The 22,439-nt window shown below is 44.2% G+C and overlaps 1 pseudogene; it reads right to left on the bottom strand.

The window, feature by feature from the left end:
* Positions 1–6,794: 6,794 nt before the first annotated feature.
* LOC136496045 (probably inactive receptor-like protein kinase At2g46850) lies at positions 6,795–9,797 on the bottom strand (annotated as a pseudogene).
* Positions 9,798–22,439: the final 12,642 nt, after the last annotated feature.

Genomic DNA, 22,439 nt, shown 5'->3' with positions numbered 1-22,439 from the left:
AGAATGAAGGACCATGAATGTGTTCATCCGTTTAATATTATACCAAATATGTCCATGCGTTGTAACAGATAAACGAGTACTAAATTTCACGTGACTTGTTTATGTGTGTACTTGATGAATCTCGAGGGGTTAAATATTAGCCCCATCTATGGTTTCGCCATTATCGAGTTCTTCATTAGAAAGATAGCACTCATTGATTTGCTATAGTAGACTTAACACGTGTGCTCGTATTTTTTTTGATTAATTTCATGATTTAACAGCACTATTCCTTTAGTGATGGCTACATGCTCGTTAATAGCAAGGCACTTTGTCAATTTCGAGATTTGTCGGTCCAATTTAGTTTTTTAAAAGTGCTTAGAGAGGTGGGATGTACATGTGTATTCATAGAGGTACGTGCAATTATGTTAATGTCTACTCCCTCTATCCCTAAATAAATAGATTTCTACCAAGGACAAATTAGTATGACAGAGAAAAGACCATGCTACCCTTCGTTAACTAGAGTAGTTTCACACTGATCGGCGATTGTTCCAATAGCACACTAATTGGATTGGGAGATGGGAAGAAAGCAATAAATGCAAGGAGACTTTGAGAAAAATAAATGGGCTAGTGGATCATTCAACCTCCTAAAGATTAATTTATTTATAGACAAACTTTTTAACTAAAAATGTATTTATTCATGGACAGAGCGAGTACGTTTGTACTGGGTTTTGAAAAAGATCACATACGGCCACCATCATGGAGCTTGCCACTCCTTTGCATGTAGCGATGGATTGTTATGACACCGGATCACCGGTGTAAATAAGATATTATATGTAGAAAAAGATTTCTCACAAGACGTAACTGTTGGTTTAACGAGGTGGTATGGTAGTGTTGGCTCTCACTCATTAGGTCCTACTATATAGATCTGTTTAGTACAGCTTAGCTTCACTCGTGAGTAGTTTTTTTACTTCGGCTCCATAAAGTAACTTCACCAGTGAACTTAAAGTTGTTTAAAAAATGTTTGGTAGAACAACTTCTCAAGAAAGATAGCAGAGAGAAAACTGGGAGAAGCTAGTATTTTCGGCTTGATCTTGGTTCAATTGCTTAGAGAAGAGCTGAAAAAACAACTTATATGGAGAAGCTGAAAATAGCTTTGTGAAATTGAAAAATAATCCCTAACAAATAGACCCACATATGTTATAAGCCTCATGTAGCGGAACAGATGCCAAAGAAATATACGATGGAACAGACAGAAAAATATAAAAAGATGCCCACCTAGCAAAGTATAGAAGCTCAGGCCCAAAAACAACGAACAACATAAGAATATCAGCTGATAATAAATCGCATAACTAATCCTTAAATTTGCTCCCAAAGAAACTAATCCTTTAAATACTATGTGCAAAGATTAATAAAATATGGAAAATTGAATTTATGCTCTTTAATATTAGAGCTAAGTATAGATTACATTAGGTTGTTACTATTTGTTAGCATGCATATGCTCTAGAGTTTTACTAGCTAAGGTTGTGATTGTAACATACTAAGGAAAAAAACTCCGCCTTCACTGGCAATACTCCAACTCTTGGTTTTCTTCCCCAACAACAGCATGTAGCTTGTTTTTTCCTAAACCAACAAGCAGATGCCTTTGCCTTCTCTTTGAATCACAACCGACACAGCACAAACAACACGCTCACCTCCTCTTCACTATTGGCAATGGCAACTCTCATTCCTCTACAAGACAACTGCTATATTGTGCCTTAAAGAGCTCCTCCACCACAATAATTGTACTCTCCTTTTTCACTTCTCCCTGTGTTCTACTAATTCAGCACAACTCTACTCTCTACTAACAAAGTAACAAGCTCACACAAACACGGGCGGATCTAGCATGGGGGTTAGGGGCTCGAGCCCATTACCCCTGTGCAGACAATGGAGCCCTCAACCCACCCTACCACAATGCACTCCCAACAATTTTTATACATGGTTAAAGAGGAGGAAGGGGAAATGGAGAAAGAGGTAGAAAAAAGAGGACAAAGGGGGCGAAGAAAAGGAGAGAGAAGTAGGAACATCTTAGATTTGCCACTTGGCACAAGCAGATCCTTCTGCTCCCTCACAACACTATACGCACAACTCCTCTATTTTCCAAAAATTAGAAGGAAAAAGATGATCCACTCGGGATTACCTCTTATTGAAGTTATGTTGTTGCTCTTACTCCAATTGACCATCACCGAACTTCGGTGGGGGATCACTGTGCTCCTCTTCTTGCGCACGCCTTGGCTCTCCTCACTCTGCAGCAATGGCCTCATCCCACGTCTCCGCACCATAAGCTTGTTGGCACCCTCTGCTTCGCCTTCACTTGCCGTAAGAGTAGCTCGCTACTCTTCCCCTTTCACACTTCTCTGCTGGCCACCGTTGCACCGACGAGGTAGAGCATGTGGTCGCCTCCACCACCATCCCCCATCTCCTAAGATGGTTTTGACACCATGAGAAGAACCGATTTGTGGAAAATTTTCTAAAATAGTGAATACACAACTATTAGTCCATACATATATAGGCAATACATGGGATGAGCCCAGTTCACACAAGCATATTACGTACATATAGCTCAACACAAAGTGTGTGATGACCAAGCCTAGGTAGATGTGGTGGTCATTGTGAAGTTTCTCTATGCACTTTCTATGAAGTCGTAACACCAGCGCAAACTAAAAAACTAAACACATCATATTCTAAAAATCTAAAATGTGTAGGGCTCAAAACCCTAAAGCTTATTAGGGCATGGCCAATGATGGCATACAGTAGTGGTGGTTTCATTCAAAGTTAGTAGGTCTCTAAATAGGAATGGAAAATTTTAAGTCACTATGCATCCAACACAAGCATATTTTTCTTGTCCCTACAACTCTCTCCCCTTCCACTTTTTTCCTCATAATTTTTATGATTCCTATCTTCTCTCTCCTTAGGCTATTGTAGCTTCTGCAAGTACCACTGCCATCTACAAGTCATCTCGCCTTGTTCTTCAGCACTACTTCAGTAGTACTTTTCAGCGAACAAACATTGTTTTTCTCTCACAACAAATCAGCATAAGCCAATTTTTTTCATCCAAGCCTAGTTGGTCTCATAAGACATACAGCTGTACAAGGTTAAGTAAGCGTGCACTATCGTCATTTCTGCTACTGTTCTAAAGTGCTTTTTTTATCTATCACTTTGATCTAGACCATATATATACTGATAGCTCTGTAATATGGCTTTTAATGCAATCTCTTGCGACATGGTGAATCATACGATGAACTTCGTGTATGTACTTTACTGAACCTGAGCTCGGAATTACACAAATTTGATTCAAACTACTTGTCTCCTGTAGTCTAAATTATTGTGCACGGTTGTCTCATGCTCTGAGTCTGACGAAAATTGCACGTATCTGTATACGTAAAGATTGCAAGTGTCCGTACTTCTTGTCTGTAAAGGTTGCAACAGCTGCCTTCTCCAAGAAATTTTTCGCGCGCCACTATGTACTAGAGCCAAGTTACATATTCAGATAGAAATTCTTGGGAATCATAAAGATTATCGCATTGACTGCGACGTAATGCGTATCCGCAGGCATCACACGGCGTCGGAGTACTGTGCAACAGTAAACATTTACGGACGCCGATTACACTGGATATCGGATAAATTTGAGATATTTAAGACTGAAGTAGAAAATCAGCATAATTTAAAGATTAAGATAGTAAGATCCCACTGAGGGGGAGTATTACGGTCGACACACCCTATATGGAGTTCCTGGACCTTTTGTAAGATTCTTACATGAAAATGATATAGTTGCATAATAGTCTACACCGGGTGAGCCTCAGCGGAATAGAGTAGCTGAAAGACGCAACCGTACCTTAATGGATATGATGAGAAGTATGATAAGTTACTCTACTCTACCGATAAGTTTATGGATGAAGACGTTAAAAACCGCCATTTATATTCTTAATCGAGTGCCAAGCAAATCGATGCCTCAAACACCATATGAGTTGTGGACAGGAAAGAAACCCTTACTTAACTATTTACGTGTGTGGGGTTGTCTAGCTAAGGCTAAAGTCTTTAACCCAAACATAGAAAAGCTAGACTTCAAGACAATCAGTTGCAATTTCATTGGCTATCCAGAAAAGTCAAAATGTTATCGCTTCTATTATCCTGACAGACATACGAAGTTAGTAGAAACAAGAAATATTGTGTTCTTAGAGGAAGAGTTGATCAAGGGGAGCATGGTAGCACGAGAAATTAACCTAGAGGAGAAGCGGGTACATGTGCCTACTCCGATGGTTCAGGAGCCATTCTTTACGCTACCTGTTGTTGCTGCACCTAACAGTGCAAGATACTGTAGTAACAACACCTATTATTAGTTCTCCCATGGCGACAATGAATAAACATGAGGAACCTGTCCTTCAAGATCCTGTAGAACCCGTTGTCACACATGATAAAGAGCAACAATAGCCTTATATAGAACCAGCGTCAACTAACGAGGCCACTAGAAGATCTAAAAGAGTCAGGAAACCAGTTAATCCTGATGACTACGAAGTCTATGAATGTGAAGGATTTTAAATAGAGGGTGATCCCACCTCATTTGAAGAAGCCATGAGAAACGTTCACTCATCAAAGTGGCTTAAAGCCATGCAAGATGAAATGAGATCATGAATACCAAAGGTGTTTGGGACTTAGAAACAATTTCTAAAGTAGCCAAAACAGTAGACTGTAAATGGGTCTACAAAACTAAATATGACCCTAAAGAGAATTTAGAAAGATTTAAAGCGTGACTTGTGGCAAAAGGCTTCACGCAAAGAGAAGGCATAGATTACAATGCGACATTTTCTCTAGTCTCATGTAAGGATTCTTTTAAAATTATAATGGCGCTTATAGCACATTACGATTTAGAATTACATCAGATGGATGTAAAGACGGCGTTCCTAAACAGGGATTTGGAGGAAAATATTTACATGGCACAACCAAAAGAATTTGTTGTGGAAGGAAAAGAACGTATGGGATGCCATCTTAAGAAATCCATTTACGGATTAAACCAAGCATCAAGACAGTGGTATTTAAAGTTTAATAGTACGATAATTAAGTTTGGGTTTTAAGAAAATATAAAGGACAATTGTGTTTATGTAAAGTTTAAGAATGGGAAATATATTTTCCTAATCTTGTATGTGGATGACATCTTACTCGCTAGTAGTGATGTTAATCTACTACTAGAAACGAAGAAGTTCTTGTCCTCGAATTTTGATATGAATGATCTCGGTGAAGCTTCGTTCGCTTTAGGAATAAAGATTCATCGAGATAGAAGAAAGTGGGTTTTAGGATTATCACAAAAGGCATACTTAGAAAAGGTTCTAAAGAAATACAGTATGCAAAATTATAAGACTTCACCTGCTCCCATTGTCAAGGGCGATAGATTTGGGGAATTCCAATGTCCCAGGAACCAATATGAGACGATCAAATAAAAGCAGTTCCATATGCTTCAGCTGTCGGAAGTTTACAGTATGCTCAAGTGTGTACATGCCCTGACTTAGCGTTTGTTACCGGGTTACTTGGCAGATATCAAAGTAATCCAAGAATAAAACACTAGAGACCGATAAAAAAAAGTTTTGCGTTACTTGCAAGGCACAAAAGGCCTCATGCTAACATACAGAAGATCTGATTTCCTACACATAGAGGGCTATACAGATTCAGATTATGCGGGAGATGATAAAAAGTCCACGTCAGGATATATATTTACTCTCGTAGGAGGAGCTATATCGTGAAAAAGTTTCAAGCAGACGTCACTACATTGTCTACGATGTATGTCGAGTTTGTAGCGTGTTATGAGACCACGGGGCAAGTAAATTGGCTGAAGAAATTTATGCCCGGGTTAAAATTGGTAGACGACATACATAAGCCATTCAAGTTGTACTACGACAATAATCCAACAGAATGTTATGCTCACAACAATAAGTCAAATGGTGTTGCCAAACACATTGACATAAAGTATTATATTGTGAAAGACAAAGTCCGGGATCATATAATTAGTCTTGAGCATATAAGTACAGAAAAGATGCTCATGGATCCGCTTACAAAAGGCTTACCACCCAACGTGTTCAGAGAACACTTAGCCGGCATGGGTTTAAGGTAAAGCTTATGATTCCTGGATAATAAGGGCCTAGTTGAGAATCTGTTTCAAAACAGAGAGGCGTGTTGTAGTTGTTAATCCAATGGTACTAACTGTTGTGACGAGGCACGCTCTATGCTCTAATTTGTGATGTAATGGAAAAAAGAGAAAATGATTTTAAGTTTAAGTCGTAAGGTGAGATCAAGGGGGAGAATGTTAGGTTGATCTCTTCCCGACTCGGTCCAACGACCGAGTCGGGGCCTTAATCCGCGTCCTGATCGGGGGCGCCCAACCATTCCATGATTGGTAGGCTCTTGTCGCACAGCGCAATATAAAGGAGGTGGGAGGCCGGGGCTCGCGTCACGAGGTTCACCTGAGTCGTCTTTCTTCCACCTATAGTCCTAACCTTAATCCGATCTAAGAGGGAGGCGCTAAAGCGATGGGAAGCTCCATTGACATCTTCACCGTCGCCTCTGCGCCACCATTACACTGCGACCGACATCAACTCCGTGACCGCGACTCCGCCGACCCGGACCGCATCACCTTCGCCGTGGCTATGTCAAGCTCTTCCTCCAAGTCCGCGGATGGTCGGTGACATCTCATCTTCCTTCCTCTCTCTCTATAGATTATGTTCTAGGAAGTTTTTATCTCATATATAAGGTTGTACCCGCTATATCTATGTCAAGGTGATCCAGTAAGTCTATCGTATGGAGATCTCGATCTTGCTGCTGCTCCCGTTGTAGTCCCTCAGAATGTGCATCAGTTCTCTGGCGACGGCGAGCATGCAGAGCCCGTTCTCGGCGCTGGACAGGCACCGGACGGCGAGCTCGAACACCTTCCTCACCTCATCGTGCGAGGCCGGGAGCTGCTTTCCCGACACAAGCGTCGGGTCGATGACCTCGTGGAGCCTCCCTTCCCTCAACTTGGGCGCGACAGAGTCGAGCGGGATCTGCTGCCTCAGCCCCGTCAGTAGCTCGATCAGGAGGTGGCCGAAGTTGCACACGACATCCTGGTCGTACGACGCGGAGTAGTACGTCGCCGGCCTCGTGAGCTTGTAGCCGGCGATCTTGGCGGCGAAGTCGGTGTCCAGGAAGATCTCGCTGGACCTGAGGTCGTACAGGAAGGTCGGGGCTGTCTCGTGCGCCTGCAGGTACGTGAGGGCGCTGGCGACGTCGATGGCGATGTTGACCCGGTGGTACCAGCTGAGGACGCGGCACTTCATCTGGCGCAGGTGCTCCTCCAGCGTGCCCCCGGCGAAGTGCTCGTGCACCAGCAGCAGCGCGTTGCTGGAGTAGAGGCAGAAGCCCACGACGCGGGCGATGTTTGGGTGACAGATCTCGGACAGGAGCTCGATCCGGTCCAGGACCAGCCTCAGCTTCCCCTGCGTCTCGTAGCCGATCCTCTGCACCGCGACCAGGGAGCCGTCGTCGAGCACGCCGGCGTGGACCGTGCCGTCGACGGTGTCCACGGCCTTCTCGCTGTCAAACCTCTTCGTTGCTTCCTCCAGCTGCTCGTACGTGAACTGCTTCGCGTCGCACACGCTCCGGAGGATCTTGGGGATGCACGCCGGGTCGAGGTCCCACCGGCTGTCCTTGGAAGGCTGTCTCAGGAACAGCCAGAACGAGACTGCCGCCGCCAGGAAGAACAGCGAAACGAAAAATCCTGTGAACGCAGACGAAATCAGCAAACACAACAAAAGGAAGGGTGTTCGCACGAGTAGTATCTGGCTGATCAAATCATCAGGGCAATGTGCAGTGACCGCGTACCAGCAAGGACGACTGCCTTCTTGGAGCAGAATCGTCCCTGGCAACACTCCCTGCCGTCATCTGCATGCTCACCATTGCTGCAGGCTGTGTACACAAATATGCATACGTGTTTTGAAGACTGATAAGTCGACGTGGCAGATCGATCGCACGAGTAGAACCGTGTACACTTTTGTCCTTACATGTGCCTTTGGAGCAGCTTGCGCCCTGTGCGAAGCCGTCGCCGACGAGACCCGCCGCGCACGCGCACCGCACGCCGTCGTGCAGTGCCGTGGCATTCACGAGCGCCGCGCCATCGGCGCATTTTGCCATGGCGCTGCCCCTCGGCACGGCCCACTCGACCTCGATCCCCCTCACAACCCCGCTTGCTGCCCCTGCTGGTGCCGACCGGTTCTTGACCCAGCTCGAGAAACCCCGGCACCCGTAGTCGGCGAAAACGCCCAGCCCCTTCCCGGGCTTCCAGACGCTGCCGTCCGAGAGCGGGTAGCAGCACCCAGACTTGCCCCCACACGTCGCGACATCATCGCAGCCGGCGCGGCAGAGAGACGAGTCCTCGCAGGCGTAGAGGCGGAGCACGTTGGCCGGTTGTAGCTTCGGTGAACCTGGGACCTGTGGGAGCGCAGGCTCGTAACGAGTCGGGCCGGCTGCAAGCCAGCTCCAAGATCGAGAACTCGGTGGTCACCACCGGTTCCAACAATTGGTATCATGAGCCAATGATCAGAAAAGCTAAATCCGATAAAAAAATCTCGAGCGTCACATATGGCGGGGGCACCCTGATGTGTGACTAAGGGGGAGATTGTTGGGGTTTAGTCTCACATCGTGTAGCGATGGTGGGGGAGCACAACATATAAGGGGGAAGAAGCCCCCACCTATTAGGCTAGTCTGTTTGGTTGGGAAGGCCCAAGGCCTTATATGTTGTAGCTCCGGTGGACCTAGAACCTGTGGGAGCGCAGGCTCGTGGTAACGAGCCAGCTAGCTCCAAGATCGAGAACTCGGTGGTCACCACCGGTTTCCAACAATTGGTATCATGAGCCCATGGTCAGAAAAGCTAAATCCGATAAAAAAATCTCGAGCGTCACATATGGCGGGGGCACCCCGATGTGTGACTAAGGGGGAGATTTTTGGGATTTAGTCCCACATCGTGTAGCGATGGTGGGGGGCACAACATATAAGGCGGGAAGAAGCCCTCCACCTATCAGGCTAGTCTTTTGGGTTGAGTAAGGCCCAAAGGCCTTATATGTTGTAGCTCCCCCACCATCGCTACACGATGTGGGACTAAATCCCCAATAGCGGCGTCGAGCGCGGCCGCCGGGGAGGTCGATCGTGAGAAGGGGGTAGGCCGCGTCGCATGGGGACGGCGACGCAGGGGCGTAGTCGAGGAGGACCGATCCTGAGGGGAGGAAGGCGAGGACCCGGAATGTGGCGGAACCGAGCGCGAGGGTGAGGGTGGCGCTGGCGTTGCAGGAGAGGCGGAAGAGGGAGGAGTTGGCTCCGGCGCTGACACAGGAAGAGTTGAGATGGAAAGGGTAGGGGAGGACGAGGTCGCCGCAGCGGTCGCCCCCGCTGCAGCCGCTGGTGTCGGTGGCCTGCGCGGCTGATGCTGCAAGGAGCACGAGAAGGATGTGGAAGTGGAGGCGGCGGAGCGGCAGAGGAGTCATGGGTGGCGGTGGGCGGTCGTGGACGCGCCGGATGCTGATTGAGAGAGCTCCGATCCAGTGGAGTGTTGCCGGGTAGTTGTAGGTGGACGGAGTTGGGGACTGCACTTCGGACTTCGGTTGGCGCGTGGGACTGACCGAGACCGAGAGCTAGTGGGTGGAATCAGCTGAAGCTCGTGTGCTCGCCAATCAAACGACTGTTGGCACGGAGTACGGCCCCGGAACTCACGTGCCAGCGGGTGGGCAGCTTGGCTTTGCTTGGAGGCAGAGCTTGAGCATTTCCATGGCGCACCGAGATAGGAGCCGCAACAGTAATGGTGACTTGAGTTTCAAAGTTTTCTTTTTGCTCCATTCTATATCGTGTCATAGTTTTACAGTTTTAGAGCATCACCAACTGTTTCTCAATATAACTCCTGCAGTAAAATAGTAATGGAACTAGCCTGAGTTTTTTTGGAATTATTAGGGGGTGTTTTTTTGCAGATCACCAATGTCATGCTCGAGGAAGGGCGTCGTTGAGACTCAAGTCTCAGGCAGCTGTCATGCGAAGCTTCAGTAGACCGGCGTCAGCGGCGGACGAGCTTCGACCGATGCTCGGTGCCGCCGTGCCGGGCAAAGAGACGAGCGCAACGGCGAACAACAGATGTAGGCATCCCTCCAACGGCCGCGATGGTGAAGGGGTTAGTTTTTTTTTATATATATACCGAAGGGGTCAGTTTTTGGCGAAGGGAAGACTGAGGGTCCGGTTGAGCCGTGGCTGTGAGAAAAAGTTGTTGTGGGCTGTTGGCTGTGGAAAAGCTGCTGTGAGATGTCAGCTGTGAGAAAGCTGAAAGCCGTTTGGCTGAAACAGCTGTGGACAAGCTGTTGTGTAAAAGGTATACAGTACATCGGTCTACTTTAGACATGTTTATATCCAAATTGGTTGTAAAATACTATGTTATTCATTGATTCACTATAAATAGCAATTTTAGAAAAGGAAAATTAATTTTGTAAATTTGAGAGAAATTTGATAAAGAACAGAGCCACCGCCTCTCCCCTGAAAATAACAGAGCCCGCTGCTGCTGCCTGTCCAGGAGGCACTGCACTCGGGGGCAGAGCTTGGTCACCAGCGCGAGACGAGGAGCGGAGGGGAGGAGGGGCGCACGGGAGGCAGAGCTCGAGGCGAGATCCACCCGTGGCCATGGCATCTTCCTCTCGCCCACGTCCACCTGGCAGGGCCGCGTCCGCAGCGAGCAGGCCAGCGAAATCCAAGGGAGCTCCGCCGGCTTCTCCCTCCTCACCAGTTGTCTACGCGCGCCTCCGGGCACGGCCCGCTGCCGCCGCAGGGGATGGGGCAGATGCACGCCGCCGCCAGAGATGGGGGAGATGCGCGCCTCCGCTGGGGAGGGAGATGCGCGTGGCCACCGTGGAGGAAGATGCGCACCGCCGCCGGGGAGGGAGACGAAGGAAGCGCTGCCGCCCCAATCCCTAGCGCCGGTGTGCGCTCGCTCGAGAACGGAGAGGAAGGTGTCGCTCGATGGGAAAGAACAGTGAACCGGTACGCATAAACGATGGCAGGTGGGTAATTTTCTGGAACTTCTCGCAGCCAAAGCCGGAGAAAGTAGGGGTCAGGCTGTTGTGGAATTCCTACTGAGCAGAAAGCTACTTTTAGTGAAAGCTGTTGTGGCCTTGCCCCCCTTTTGGTTTGGCTTCTAGCTTTTTTTTTTTTGAAGCCACGGCACCTAGAAAGCCAAACCAAACGGACTCTGACAGTTGTTGTGGGGTCCAGCTATTTGCGGAGATGCAACTCCCGTTTATTTCAGGGGAGTTTTTTTTCAAAAAAAAAGAGGACTATTGAGTGACCATTGATGCAATAAAATAACTTCATCTTCTCTAATATGATAGTTTAATGGGGATGAGAAGTGTTATTAGGAACTGTTCAAGATGCTTTGAGACTAATGATGGTGGCTTCCCCTTTGGTTCTGCCCTTAATGCCGGCGACTGAACAAAGCAATTAGACAAGGTTGGTTAATACTTCATCTGTCCTGTAATATAGTGGATTCTAGTCTTCAAAATTTAAATATAATGCATTTTAGAGGACAAAAACCAATTTTACATTAAATATTTTTTATTTATCAACCAATCACCATTAATCACATTGATGATAACATCTGATTAGAAAATAAAATGAGGGTAAATATGGCTTTTATGTTCTCTCTTAATTTATTTTAAAATTTCTAGAATGTACTATACTACACGACGAGGAAGTACTTAAGTAAGCATATCCTATCGTTATTTTCTGCTACTGTTCTAAAACTGTTTTTTTATCTATCACGTTTGATCTAGACCATATATACTGGTAGTTCTGTACTATGGTTTTTAAAGCAATCCTTTGCGTCCTGGGTCCGTGCGGGCTGTGCGACAGAACCGGCCCCTAAATTTACAAAGTATCCTAAGTATATATAATAGTTTTAGGTTTTGTTTTAATTAGTAAATCAGCTACATTCCCATAAACGTGGCCTGCTACTTCCTTAAGGAGAAAAGCACCACACGAGTCCACGATGGTCAGTTCGTGACCTTTTTTTAATAATGGAAACTAAAGTTCTGGCTTCAACGGTCCTCTAGGAGAAAGAATCAGACCAATTATTATAAACTCGTATTAAAAAAAACCATGACACCAATCCTAAAGTCCAATGCGATAAGAGAAACTCCACTCATGACAAGCAAATAGAAACATGGCACTAGAATCTAAAAGCCTGCATACCTCTAAAATGGAAGTCTTGGACTCATCCAAGCACTGTAATTGAGCCCAGTCAGAGCCAACATGTCCCCCATAACAGTACCTACAAAAAAGTTTGTTTTTGGCTTTTGTTAAAAACGAAATCATTTCTTGTGAGTTAGATTGCCCAACACAGGGCCGATGCTCCTGTCAAAACAAACAAATTATGTTTGCGGTGGCCCTAATTTTGACCATCCCCAAATAAGTGAGATACGCTTGTTGGAGGGGTAATACCAAACACCCAATGAACTGCACGTCAGAGAAAACGAGCATAATGACAATCAAAGAAAAGATGCCGGATGGTTTCAAGTTTATACAAAAACAACAAACTTTACTAACATTCTAATTCCTTCTTGCTAGATTATCCTCTGTTAAAATTGAGAAAAGTTTGTGGCTGGCGATTCTTCTTCACGTAAGTTCGTAACCCTTCGTGGCTTCGTCGCTTGGACTTGTTCCTCGTCCTCGTCGTTGTTCGTCGCTCGAGAGTCGAGACCTAGTCGCACTACACCAGATTTACACATCACTGCCGGCCTCATCACTGTCGAATTTGTGAGAACCGACAGTGATGTACCTTCACTGTCGGTTATGAGCTCGAAAATGAAAAAAATGATTGGTGCTAGGCTAAAACCGACAGTGAAGGACCACATCACTATCGGTTTTTGGCTTAAATCGGCAGTGTTTTGACGGGCACTCATCACTGCCGGTTTAAGCCAAGAGCCGACAGTGATTGGGCTCTATCACTGTCGGTTCTAGCCAAGAACCGACGGTGATAAGCCTACAACACAAAAAGGCTGCAGTCATCCTCTTCTTCCTCCTCTCTTCCATCCTGAGAATAGAGGCGCGCGTTTGGACCCTTCCCTCTATTGTTGCGGCTGCTCTTCACCATGAAGCTAGTGCTTGGATTTTGAAGAATGGCTTGATCTTTTTGCTTTAAGGTTAGTAACAAACATCCACTCCTTTGATTTTATTGCTTAATTAGCTTCGTTTTGATTGCTACATTGCTTGATTCTCATTCTAGTTCTTTCTCCATTCTAGAGAGCACTTTTCCGATTAGACATTTGTGCAAGGCTCAAATTTTGGTGAATCCATCATCCAAAAGGTTGGTGTCTATGAGCACATTTAAATTCCTAGCTAATTATTTCATGGTGGTCAAGATCATCATTGTTAGTATGTGATGCTATAATTAGTTCTTAGAAGTAGAGTAGAATAGTTGTTCTTCAATATTGTGCAATAATTATTTTTTACTACAATTTTCAATTTACAGGGCCGGGGCTTCCAATTTTAATTTTTCAATAATTAGTGTACAATAACATTTTTCAAAAATGTTACTTTCGAGCTACAATTGTTGTTCATGAAGCTCGATTTCTTATTAATTCTTTGTAATTACTGTCTCAGTATTTTTTTGTGCAGAGATGGATCGAGAGTGGATGCATCTGTCCCGAACGGACAAGCGGTACATGCATGGCGTCAGCTAGTTTATCACCGATGCCAAAGCCCATGCTAGGAATGGGAACCCTGTCTTCTGCCCATGCAAAGATTGCAAGAATCATAGGAACTTTCATCAAATTGAGTCTATACGATCGCACTTGATTACCAGAGGGTTCATGCTAAACTATACGATATGAACTATGCATGGCGAGGTTGGTGTGAATGTTCTGTAGGAAAACGATGATGATGTGGATATGCCTGACGTAGCCATCCACGATGCTGACGAGAAATCCGGTGTCAACACGAAACCTATGGCCATAGTTAATAATGTATTTAGGAACATGCTAGCTGACGACACCGAGGATAATGATAGCATTTCTCAGCTGCTACATAATGTAGAGATCGGATGTCTTAGTGAAAGACAGCTGAGAAAGCTAGAGAAAATGAGACAAGATGGCAAAACACCATTGTATAGGAATTGTCCAATGAGCAAACTGAAAGCCAACATCATGTTGTTAGAGTTTAAATCAATAAATGGATTGAGCGATAAAGGCTTCGATCAGTTGTTAGGTATAATAAGGAAAATGCTCCTAGAAAAAACGAGTTGCCAGAAAAGACATACTTAGCCAAGCAAATGATCTGCCCCATCGGCCTCGAGGTTGAAAAAATCCACGTGTGTTCCAATGATTGCATATTATACCGTGGAGAAAAATATAAAGACTTGGACAAGTGCCCCAAGTGTGAAGCTCCATGGTACAAGGAAGGGCCGTCAGATGAGGGTACCAAGATCAGAGGAGATCCTGTAAAGGTTGTTTGGTATTTCTCTATGGCTCCCCGGGTGCATAGGTTGTTTGCATGTGCAAAGTCGGCTAAGTTGTTGCGCTGGCATGGCGAAGAGCGTAAGAAAGATACAATGATGAGGGCCACCGCCGATCGGCATGACTGGAGGACTGTCAATACTATGTTCTATAAGGAAGAAGGAAGAAAAGCGTGCGCTTATTTCTTTCTTCAACGAACTCAAAGTCCCGACGGGCTACCATGCGAACCCGAAGAGGTTAGTGAACATGAGAGAACTCAAGTTCAAATATTGCCCTATGAAGGCCTATGACTGTCATGTCATTATGACTCAGCTGCTCTCTATTGCCCCACGTGGTATCCTCCCCCTAAAGGTCAGCGCCCCAATCATAAAGCTTTGCTCGTTCTTCAATGCGATCTCAAAAAAAGTCATTGATGTGTCCATGCTAGAGCAGCTGTAGCAGGGCATAGCCAAAACTCTCATTAGGCTTGAGATGCATTTTCCTGCCGACTTACTTTGATATCTCATTGCATCTGCTCATTCATCTTGTTGACCAAATTAGAGCCTTTGGCCCAATGTACCTGCATCAGATGTTCCCTTTTGAAAGATTGATAAAAGTTTTCAGGAGGTATGTTAGGAACAGATTCAGGCCAAAAGGGGGCATGGTTGAAGGATGGTCATTGGAGGAGGCCATTGAGTTCTGCACATATTATCTAGACATCAAAAGGGTCAGAGTTCTAGAATCTCGTCATGAGGAAAGACTACGTGGTAAAGGAACGATCGGGGAGAAATCTGTTACAGTAGATGACCCTGTTTCTTTCAGACAGGCACAGTTCATTGTTCTCCAGCAAGCCGAGGGTGTGATGCCATACATTGACGAGCACAGGCAATCGCTGCAAACTCTGTATCCAAGCAGGTCACAGGCTTGGCTGGATAAAAAACATAAGAAGGAATTTGTTAGCTAGTTGCGATGTCGCTTGCTTGGAATAAAGTTGGGTAATCAACTGGATGCCTTAGCCAAGGGACCTTCGAGTACATATCTTAAGTACCAAGGGTATGAGATCAATGGATTCACATTTTTACACAAAAAAGCAAGATGGAAAGAGCACATATCAAAATTGTGGTGTTCGTTTTGATGCTCACGACGAAAACGGCAACGTGAAGGCGACATACTATGGTTTCATAGAGGAGATATGAGAGCTAGCCTACGGTCCGTTGAAGTCAGCTCTTTTTCGCTGCCAGTGGGTCCGGCTTGAGGAAATCAACACTGACAGTGAAGGGTTCACTATCGTTGATCTCACTAAGACTGCATACAGAGACGACCCCTTTGTCCTTGCAAGAGATGTTATGTAAGTCTTCTATGTAAGGGACAACAAGACGAAAGAAAGACTAAAAGTAGTCCTATAAGGGAAAAGAAAGATTGTCGGTGTCGATGGAGTGACGGACGAAGAAGACTATAGGGGCTATCAGGAAATGCCTCCATTCGGGGTGAACGTACCCCTACCTATCCTTCAAGAGGGTGACGAACCTGCTGACGTACGAATTGATCACCATGAGGCCCTCATTGTTGATGCACCTAAAGATAGTTAGATTATTGTTAACTATGTAATCATTATGCAGACGTTGTATGAGTAATTCGCACTGAATATTTAATTTATATTTTGTGCGCATCTCTACAATATAATTATTGACTATGTAATCAAATATTAAGATGATGTTCATAAATATTATTATTTGATAATTATAGACCATTAATTAATTATCATAGAATTAAATAATCAAGACACAAATTTTTGTGTTATTTTAGAATATAAACTAACTGCATTATTTCTATTAATAAATAAATAAAGAAAAGCAAACTAAGCGAACTCCATATCCTAGCTCAGCGGTTAATGCCGTGCACTCTGTACTCTGAGACCCGCGCTCGAATCCCAGACTGGCTAAACTTTTTTGATTTTGCATTTATTATTTAGTAGTGCATTATAACATGATAAAAGAAAAAGAACAATTAATTGTAACGTAATCCCTATTCTAGCATAGTGGTTAATGCTCGAAACTAAGAACCCCGAGACCTGCGATCGAATCCTAGGTTCGGATTTTTTTTATATAAAAAGGCTACGAGACTATGATTTTTTAATATTTTTTTACTAAAAGGCTCCAATGGCGGCAGGGCCCTTCACTGCCGGTTTTGGTTTTAAAATCGGTAGTGATAGCGCTGCGATGGCAGGCTCCAAACTAATAGTCATTTTTTATATTTTTTTACTAAAAGGCTGCAATGGTGGCCGGGCCCTTCACTTGTCGGTTTTGGTTTAAAAACCAACAGTGATAGCGCTGCGATGGCAGGCTCCAAACTGATAGTCATTTTTTATATTTTTTTACTAAAAAGCCACGATGGTGGCAGGCACTTCACTGCCGGTTTTGGTTTTAAAACCGGCAGTGATAGCTTCTATCATAGTCAGTTGCTCAAACCGACACAGAAGGCTCAATTCACTGTCGGTTTTTAAACTAAAACCGACAGTGATGTGTAGATGCTCCTCACATACCAATAGTACTCCCATGACCACAACAGTTGGAACACTGCTTCCACCTACCCCGATAACTTAAGTTCAGAAATAAAAATATACCACGACTGCTAGCCCCTATAAAATGGCCCTCGGCCAGGAGCTAGCCTCTCCATGCATGTTAGTTTCAGCCTGGCCTTATCAGCCATGATACAATGCTTTCCTCTCACAACAAACCATAGATATTCGTTATGCATCGTAGTCCACCAAATGGTGCATACATGAGGCCACCTTCACTGTCGGTTATATTTAAAAACCGGCGGTGATGTCCATGCCCTCCAATATAAAACAAACTGTCGGCCACATACATCAATCCCATCCACCCACGAACTCTCTCAATCTCATTTCTCACGTTTCACTCTCACTTCTCAAGACATCTACTCTCTCTCTACGTGATTTGGTCATGGCTCCTGCATTTTTCAATGGTATTGATATGTTGTCTTCTCTAATATTTTATCTATATTCATTTGATCTATATTTATATTCATGTTTCTTTGCATTCTACATTTATATATATTCTTATTCCTTGCATTCGATCTATATTTAATTATGTTGCCACATTTTACTTGGAAGATTTTTTTGTGCATATATTTTATGTTCATATTTTTTCATTTTATCGATCAGGTGGTATGAACAACGGACCTCCCCCACCACAAGAACCAGGTTTCCACCCGGGCGATGAGTCATTCGCTCCTAATGTGGCCATTCCACGGTTCCCTGTTCCAGCTATTGTATGAAATATTTTCCAACATCTTTTATTTTTTGATGCTAACAAATAAGTGTAATTAGTTTAACATCATTGTTGCATGTATATATGTCGCAGACTATATCCCCAATAGATTGGCTGTGAACATCACTTAGCTGGTTCTTTATCTTGGACATCGTCGAGAACATAGCATCTAATGCAAGTGGTCGGCTATGGACGTGTAAACTTAGTTTTTTCATCCCTATGAGGGGTTCAAATTATCGGAACCATATCCACAGGATGGGAATACAGAGCCTGGACGTGATAAGCGCCCAATTAAGTGCTATGCACATCTGTTTAGAGGCACTTCGATGTATTTGCTATGATGTGCCTGATTTCTCGCACTTCAAGGCACTTGTTTTGAATGCTGGTGATATCCCCGTCCCGCAAGCAAGCGAATGGTTTGCGAGCTACAACCATGCGGACGTGGTAAAATGATCACTTATACCTGAGTCATGGTTATTTATTGTTTATTATTGTAATAACATTCTTTAATTTTTTTCCTTTTTCTCCGCATGCAGATTACGCTACAGGACCTTACCTATGCTACATGTGGCTTGTGGGCCATTCTAGACCAAGCTACGGAGCAACTCAGGTACGATTGGGACTTCTGCAATGAAAACCTTGGCCAGCTCACTATATAAGGACGCTAATACTGCATAAGGATTACTAACAGGGGCAGTGGTCGTTCAATAGGTTACATCTATGGCCGGCAATTCTTTCGGTATTGTAAGGCATGAAAGAGTGCACTCATACGGGCATTGGACTTCATCGATACAAGCGGATACATAATCTGTGACATCAATTACTATATATGGCTACAGAGGCATGTTAGTGTGCGTGGCCCGATCGATCCCGGCAGTGATTCTGATAGTAATTAATGTTTATTTAGCTAGGTTTTCAAGGTTGTAGTTTAATTGGGTTCTAATTTTAATATGTACGACTTTGTGTGTTTAATTATTGTCATGCATGTAATTCGTGTAACGTTTGTTGGGCAACTAGAAATATACATTCTGGTGTTGTATTGGTCTCAAAATTATTCTTAGGCTTGCACGTGCCACGTGCGAAGGAAACACCTAGTTTGGAATTTTTTGAGATGTTTTGCTACTTTCTGAGGTTTAATTGAATTTCCACGCGACGACACCGTTTAATTATAGGTTGAACCGAGTCTACCCACGAAAAAGATCCAGAATAGTGTGAAACTTTTACACATGCTCTAATATGCCCTAGGGATAAGAATTTTGTAGAGGTGGATGAAAAAATCTATTGGGTCCAAGATAAAATTCACCCTCTTTTGTCTTATTCGGCATAGAGAAAAATATAATAAATAAAAAATGATCAGAAAATCTCAGATCCTGTGTGAGGTCTTAATTTGGGTGTACATGCTTGTCAAAAAAATTCAAGCCATTTTAAAATAGGTGGAGTATACATGCTTCACAGAGGTACATATGCCCATTCATCGAACCATGACTATACACATAGGTTATCAAGGGTTCTGTGGTTCACAGGCATTCCGATGTCATATTGGTCTTAAAATTATTCTTAGGCTTGCACGTGCCACGTGTGAAGGAAACATCAAGTTTGGGATTTTTCAGAGATGGTTTGCAACTTTCTGAGGTTTATTTGAATTTCCGCTCGACGACATCGTTTTATTATATGTTGAACTGAGTCTATCCATGAAAAGATCCCGAATGATGCCAAACTTTTACACAGGCTGTAATGTGCCCTAGGGATAAGAATTTTATGGAGGTGGATGAAAAAATCTATTGGGTCCAAGATGAAATTCACCCTCTTTTGTCTCATTTAGCACAGAGAAAAATATAATAAATAAAAAAATGATCAGAAAAACCTCAGATCCTGTGTGGGGTCTTAATTTAGGTGTACATGCTTGTAAAAAATTCAAGCTATTTCAAAATAGGCGGAGTATACATGCTTCATAGAGGTACATGTGCCCCTTCATCGAACCATGACTATACACATAGGTTATCAAGGTTTCTGTGGTTCATACGCATTCTGGTGTCATATTGGTCTCAAACTTTTTCTTAGGCTTGCACATGCCATGTGCGAAGGAAAACGCCTAGTTTGGGATTTTTTAGAGATGATTTGCTACTTTATGAGGTTTAATTGATTTTCCGCGCGACGACACCAATTAATTATAGGTTAAACTGAATCTATCCACGAAAAGATCCAGAATGCTACCAAACTTTTACATAGGCTCTAATGTGCCTTAGAGATAAGAATTTTGTGGAGGTGGAGAAAAAAAAATCTATAGGGTCCAAGATGAAATTCACCCTCTTTTGTCTCATTCGGCACACAAAAAAATATAATAAATAAAAAATGATTAGAAAAACCTAAGATCTTGGTGAGATCTTAATTTTGGTGTACAAGCTTACCAAAAACATTTAAGCCATTTCGACATAGGAATACATATGCTTCTATTTATTCAGTATATAAAAGAATTTTTTTAATAAATATAAATATCACTGTTGGTTTCAAAAAACCGATAGTGATGAGAAGAAACTGACAGTGATGTTGGTTATCAATGTCGGTTTATTTTGAAAAACCGGCAGTGATATATAAAAAATGAAAAAAAATTATGCCAGCCCTTGGGTTTGAGCTCGAGTCTTGGGCTGCAGAGTTCAGAGACTTAACCGCTGCGCTAGTATAGGATGTGTGCCAATGTTTATTTATTTTTCTTTTTGACCTTTAGACCACTTAATTAATTATAAAATTAAACCAAAAAATTGGGCCGCCCGGAATTCGAACACGGGTATCGGGGGCGAAGTTGCGAGGTCTTAACCGTTGAGCCAGTAGGAGGTATTCGAAAGAAGTAGAAAAGATAACTTACTTATGCTGGGACCGCTATACAGTAATCACTCCTGGTTTAAAGAATGGCCCGACAGTGATATTTCTACATCACTGTCGGTTTAGACTTATAACCGGCAGTGATGCTCTCCCATCACTGTCGGTTTATAATTAGAACCGGCAGTGATGAGGTCTGGTATAAAAGCCCAGCGCGGGTAGAAATGATCCAAATTTCAACCACGCGCCAACCGTTCCTAGCCCTGCGCTCCTCTTCTTCGACGCCGACGCCCGTGCACCGCCCCACACCGGAGCACCCGTCCACCACCCCCACGCCGCCATTCTTAGCCCCACGCTCCTCTTCTTGGACGCCAACGCCCGTGCACCGCCCCATGCTGGATGAAAGGTCCTAATATGGCTAGAGGGGGGGGGGGTGAATAGCCTATTTAAAAATTTACAAATCAACTAGAGCAATTTGATTAGTATGATAAATAGCGTAATGCAAATTTGCTCTAGCTCTACAAGGGTTGCAAGCCACCTATCCAATAATTCTAGTTGCAATGATTACTTAGGCACACAAACTTGCTATGTAATTACTCACTAAGAGCTCTCAACCTTGCTACTATAAAGAGCTCAACTAGATGAATGTAAATAATAAAGCAAGCTCTCAATTCTAATTACACTAAAGAGCTTATATCAACTAGTTTGCAATAATGTAAATGAGTGAGTAGAGTGATTATACCGACGTGTAGGGGATGAACCAATCATAAGATGAATGTATAGCCAATCACAGGGAGAATGCCAAAGACAAGAGACAATTGATTTTCTCCCGAGGTTTACGTGCTTGCCAACACGCTACGTCCCTATTGTGTCGACCAACACTTGGTGATTCGGCGGCTAAGAGGTGTTTCACAAACCTCGTCCACATGATTGAACACCACAAGAACTGACCCACAAGTGAGGTAACTCAAAGACACGAGCAATTTACTAGAGTTACCTTTCGACGCTCCACCGGGGAAGGTACAACTCCCCTCACAATCACCGGAGATGGCCACGAACATTCACCAACTCATGCCGATCCTCCACCGCTGCACCGAGCCGTCTAGGTGGTGGCAACCACCAAGAGTAACAAGCGAAATCCGCAGTGCAACACGAATACCAAGTGCCTCTAGATGCAATCACTCAAGCAATACACTTGGATTCTCTCCTAATCTCACAAAGATGATGAATCAATGATGGAGATGAGTGGGAGGACTTTGGCTAAGCTCACAAGGTTGTTATGTCAATGAAAATGTGCAAAAGTGCTCCCTTGAGCCAGCCATGGGGCTATAAATAGAGCCCCCATCAAATAGAGCCATTATACCCCTTTCACTGGGCAAAACGCGCTCTGACCGGACGCTTCGGTCATACTGACCGGACGCTGGCCCTCAGCATCCGGTCGCCCGATGGACGCCACGCGTCACCAGCTTCAAACGCTGTTCGTCAGATTTCAACGGCTATGAAGCTGACCGGACGCTCTGGTAAAACTGACCGGACGCTGAAGCCCTAGCGTCCGATCTTTTCCAGTAAGCTCCCCAAGGCATATTTTTTCAACCGGACGCGTCCGGTCCACCTTGACCGGACACAGACCAGCATCTGGTGCAATACCCTCGGTACTGTGCAGACCCGTCAGTTTGACCGGACGTAGAAACCAGCGTCTGGTGCTTTCAGACTCAGCGTCCGGTCAGTTGACCGACACCAACGTCTTCGCGATCAACTCGTTTTCACTTCTAACTTCTTCACCCTTGATCCAATGTGCCAACCACAAGAATTTGCATCCGGCACAATAGAAAATAGGCAT

The sequence above is a fragment of the Miscanthus floridulus genome, chromosome 12, assembly GCF_019320115.1.
Source record: "Miscanthus floridulus cultivar M001 chromosome 12, ASM1932011v1, whole genome shotgun sequence".
Classification (NCBI taxonomy): domain Eukaryota; kingdom Viridiplantae; phylum Streptophyta; class Magnoliopsida; order Poales; family Poaceae; genus Miscanthus; species Miscanthus floridulus.
The sequence above is the reverse complement of the archived record's forward strand: the minus strand, read 5'-3'. Positions and strand labels throughout refer to the sequence as shown.